This window comes from Rhineura floridana, chromosome 2 (genome assembly GCF_030035675.1).
Source record: "Rhineura floridana isolate rRhiFlo1 chromosome 2, rRhiFlo1.hap2, whole genome shotgun sequence".
NCBI lineage: Eukaryota > Metazoa > Chordata > Lepidosauria > Squamata > Rhineuridae > Rhineura > Rhineura floridana.
In genome coordinates, this window is record NC_084481.1 from 14,191,982 (window position 1) to 14,197,608 (window position 5,627).

A 5,627-nucleotide genomic window follows, 5' to 3' on the forward strand; every position below is an offset into this window, starting at 1 on the left:
CCCTCTGCTGAAAGAATTGCACTGGCTGCCCATTTCCTGCCAGGCTAAGTTCAAAGTTCTAGTTTTGTGTGCAAAGCCCTATACAGCTTGGGACCAGGATACAAGTAGGGTTGCCAAGTCTCCGGCTTTCTGCCGGAGTTTCAGGGAAAAGAGGGCCATCTCCGGTCTCCGGCTATACTTCATTTAAACAGGAGGATCTCCGGCTTTTGATTAAGCTAGATTAAATGTTCCCTAAAGGCGTTGAACTGTGACCTGGCAGACCAGGGTTTGAATCTCCACACAGCCATGAAGCTCCCTGGGTGACCTTGGGCCAGTCACTGCCTCTCAGACTCAGAGGAAGGCAATAGTAAAACACCTCTGTCTGAATACCGCTTACCATGAAGACCCTATCTGGGACCAACTTGAAGGCAGTCCATTTCCATTTTGCATCACCCTAAGCTTGTGAGAAAGAATGGCCTTGTCACTTCAGATGGACCTAGGAACACCCTATTTTAGGTAAGATTTCTATTTTAATCTCCAGAGAATTTTTTTTGAATGGCATGCTCCAAGCAACTGTGGTTGATACAATGTATCATGCTTAATGACGTCACTAGGGCCCGCCCCGTGACATCACTAGGGCCCGCCCTGTGACATCACTAGGGCCCGCCCCGTGATGTCACTAGGGCCCACCCCCATTTTCTCAGGTTTTTGGATGGCTCCGACCTGGCAACCCTAGATACAAGAAAGACTGTCTTATTCCTTATGTACCCAGTCGATCACTGTGCCCTGCGGGTGAGGGCCTCCTGTAGATACCATCTTATGAGGAGGTCCATTCCGCACAACATAGGAAACAGACCTTTAGTGTAGTGTCACCTATCCTTTGGAATTCCTTCCCCATAAATATTAGACAGGTGCCATCTCTGTTATCTATTTGGCGCCTACTGAAGACCTTCCTCTTTCAACAAGCCTTTTAAGTAGAGACTTTATCCCAGTCTGTGTCTGTGTTGGAATTGCTTTTTAATATGTTTTTAAACCTTTTTTTTTTAAAGGATGTTTTTAAAGCTTTCTAAAAATGTTTTAAAAGATGTTTTACTATATTTTCAGGTCTGTTTTTATGATGTTTTTAGTGTTTTAGTTTGCCATCCTGGGCTCCTACTAGGAGGAAGGGTGGGATATAAATCTAATAAATAAATAGATAATAAATAATTGTAATATTTTGTCCCTCAGGAAAGGAGCCCATTGTTCAAATCTGTATTAAATCAAACTAGTTATAGAGTGAATACCACCACCTCTCTCCACAAAACAAAATCCCATCACCATATGACTCATGCTAGGTACAGAAAACCAAGAGTGGCACCTTCCTGATCTAATCCAATTGGATTCTGCTTTGAAGCTTTTATTTTTGAGGCTATAAAAACTCCAGGCATCACAGTAAAATTGTTATGAGTTCTAAGTTACCCAGTTCCACTGTAAAATCACTTGCTGAATCACTTGTCTGGGTTGTGGCTCCCCAGATCCACTCTGCTGATGCAGAATTCACAGCTTGGAAAAGTTACTTTTTTGAACTACAACTCCCATCAGCCTCAGCCAGCATGGCCACTGGATTGGGCTGATGGGAGTTGTAGTTCAAAAAAGTAACTTTTCCAAGCGCTGCACTTGCTGAATCACTTAGGCACCCAGAACCCAGAGGTCTGACCTTCCTGCTTTTCCTTGACTGTCTCTGGTTTCCTGCTTGCTGCATCTGCATCAAAAGTCCACTACAGTTCCTGCTTCCCCTGGATCCTTGGTTAGTTGAAGCAGAGATCCAAGAAGCCATTTTCAGGGTTTCTTCCTGTTTGCTGCATTTGCTGTTTTCCTACCTGACCCAGGAGATTCACACACCCCTGCTCTACTTCTTCAGGATTGCCCACCAGGGCTAGGAAAGGTACCTCTTGCTCCTTTTCTGTCTTCTGGAGGTCCTTACCCTATAAACCGTAGACTCCACATCTGTTCCCTCTGCCTGTCTTTGTGTGTGACTGTGTTTCGGAAGCCCCTCTTTGGGCCTTCCTGCCCAGCTGCTCACAACTGAGACCTAGTCTGCAACGTGAGCCATGAGAGAGAGCAGGCTAGTGTGTCTCTGTGCTGAACTCACCCCACCACTCCATCTCCACTTTTGCCTTCATATGTGTGTATATTCTTTATTTATTTATTATTTGATCCATATTCTAAACACACTTACTAAGCCCCATAGAACTCAATAGGACTTACTTCTGAGTAGATATGGTTTGGATTGTGCTGTTGGTAAGCTTGACTAGGGATCCTCCGCTAAGATATCCATATCCAAGCAAGGTTGGAATGCCCTGCCCCTACCTGACCTGGGGGCTACAGTTAGTGCAGAATTCCATGGCACGATTGCTGACACGAGTGAGACCCTATCAGCACGTAATACCTCTGCACCGATTGCCGATTTGCTACCAGGCCAAGTTCAAGATGTGCTTTCCATGTTATGGGTTCCACATTGTACTTGTTCTACTCTCGTACAAAATCAGTCCTTTAGTGTGGCAGCTACCCTTTGGAACTCCCTGCCTATTGACAATAGGCAGACACAGTCATTGTACTCTTTTCAGCACCTGCTAAAAACGTTTTTGTTTAGGCAAGTCTACCCAGGCATGCAGAAGCTATTGTGTTTTTTATCTGTTTTTTACTCATTGTTGGTTTTATTATTTTGAATTTTAAATACCTGTCTTTAACTGTTTCTGCCAATAATTTCATTGTTTTAATTCCTTCTGTAAACTGCTTTGAGATTTTTTACAATAAAACGGTATATAAATGTAAATAAAATACAGAAATAAAGTTTGGAGTCCCTGTGGTCCTTGGGTCTCTTTCCACTTTTAGGAACAAAGGAATCTGCCTTATACCGGCTCAGGCCATTCTGTACCATGTAGCTCAGTACTGATGACATGGATTAGCATTGGCTCCGTTTAAAAATTATCTTTTTAAATTGCTCTTTTCAATTCACTAATGAATGCGCAACATACCTAGGGTAGATCCACACCATTCAACATACATTTGAAGCACATGAATCCCACCACAGAATCATGAGGACTGTAGTTTGTTAAGGGTAGTGGGAACTACCTCTGTGTTGGAATAGTTTTTTAATACGTTTTTAAACCTTTTTAAAAAGATGTTTTTAAAGCATTTTTAAACATGTTTTTAAATATGTTTTGTTTTTTAAAGTCTGTCTTTATGGTGTTTTAAAGTGTTTTTAGTGTTTTTGTTTGCCACCCTGGGCTTCTCCTGAGACAAAGGGCGGGATATGAATCAAATAATAAATATAATAAAATATAAATAAATAACCTTGGCCTAAAGGAGCTGCCACAGGAGGGCTTGAAGCTTAAAGTCAGTGGCCAACACTGCTGGCCATTGCCCCCAGCATGCTGGAGAAGGCGAGGAGGGATGCCCGGAGGAGCAACGCACAACGCCTGGAGTGAGGAGCCACTCACCGCCCCGCCACGTGCAAAGTTGCCAGCCTGCCCTCCCGCTCGCCTGCCAGCTGATACCATATCATAGAACCCAGTGCAGACAAGTGAAGCGCCAAAAGACAGAATGAAGATGCTGAGTGATGCTGAGCTATGGCTTCTAAGGAGCATTTTTATGAGCTCTGAATGCTCTATTTCATCAAGGTCCCGATGCAGTCTTGCTTGGAGGCCGGGCCTGGCAACCAAGAGGTTTTCTGCATCTTTAAAAGTTGTGCAGGGGGAAGGGAGAATTCCACCTTGTGGTTTTTCCCGTTACAGTGCTGCAAGAACATCTACACTTGGCTGACTTTCTCTTCTCCTAAAGATACAGGATCAGTCTCAGGCCCTGAGCCTGGCAACCCTAATATTGTCTCAGCCTAAGTTACCTCACAGGGTTGTTGCAAAGATAAACGGGGGGAGGGAATGGCAATAGTCATGGCATTTACAAATCAAAATAAGTCTGGCGAGGGGGGCACACACAAGGAATAAGATGTCTGAGAGATAGAATGGCCACAGGTGAAGCTTTCCCCATAATTGTATTTTCATACAAAAAAGGCTTACTCCATTTAATTTCTACCTGCCCCACAGCTGTCCATAAGAGCCTGATCTCCTGCAATGCCACCCCTAAACCATGCAAAGAACTCAAGTAAAAAAACCAACAATCACAGAATTTGGGTTTTTTTTTTCTTATGTTACATGACATGGTGCAGAGAGCCAGTCTCTCTCTGCCTTCCAGTTCCCAGCAATTCTCTAGACACACTAAAACTACAAGCACACTTCTGCTAGCTGCCAGGACTGGGGAGGAGGCTCTCCTGCAGAGTTTAAATGACAATAGGGGTCTTCCTGGCCCATTCTCCGTTGCTGGGCAACTGATCGAGCCCATTATCTTACCTGGCCACTCTATTTGATTAACAGGTTCATCTGGCTAGCTGAGCCAACCCCCAGGGCATAGGATTCCAAATCAGAGGCTGGAAAGGGGACCCGCAGAAATCATCCATCCCAACCCCCATGCTCATAACAATATAATGGAAGTTTCACTTCAGAGCACTTCATGTACAGACTACACAGGAATCAGCTTCATTACTACGGAAGACTAGGCATGATTACACTGCACTAAGACGTTGCAGCAACTAGACACGCCTCCTCACCAACCTTAAGTAAGGATGGGCGGGCACTGAACTTGTGTGGACTGTCACTGCAGCGAGTGTGCAAGCAGACAAGCACTCCTTCTCAGAGGGATAATGAGAGGCTGTTGAGATTGTTGGTATCACCTTTGAGTCTGGGGGGGCTATGTGTGTGTAATTTGTCCCTCAGTGACTGGATTTCCTTCAACTTGTATGGGAAATATTTCACTGTGTAGCAGGGAAGAGACACAGATTTTTATCTCAGTGAAGGGAACAAGAGACTTCACAGTGAGGAGCAAGATTTTGAGCAATGTTCATTCATTTCAGTTCATTTTTAATTTGTATACTGCATTTCTACATTACTGTACTCAAGGTGGTTTACAACCATAGAAATGACAAAATATACAACCTCCCCCCACTGTCATCCTATAATAATTCAAGATATAACTAACTGAAAATAAACAATTGGCAAAATTCAAGGATCCATTTCACATATTATCATAGTGACAAAATATCCATAAATGACAACAAAACAAAAATACCTTCATCAATTACAATAAATCATTAAGGGTACAATCCAATCCCCACCCCTTACCCTGGACTGTAGCATCTCTCCTGTTGCTTCAGCCAGCTTCCCAATGCCAACTGTGACACATCACTCCGCCACTGATATTTGTATGTCACTCTGGGAGCCTTTTCTTTTTAATTATTTTTGGCCAAAGAGAGAGATAAAAATGTTTTAGATAACAGAAGGGGAAAGTCAGCAAGCAACACTGGCAACAACACAAGTCAAAAGTACCTATGGCAAACGCTCATGATGTTAGGACGTTTTGAGGAAGGCTTCTTGACTTCACGGTCTCCTTTAGTTTTATTTTGCGTTTGAAACGCCAGCTGTGATTTACCTTTGTACAGATCTCAGGTCCCTGTACGACTTTTTCTTTCTTTCTTTCTTTCTTTCTTTCTTTCTTTCTTTCTTTCTTTCTTTCTTTCTTTCTTTCTTTCTTTCTTTCTTTCTTTCTTTCTCTTT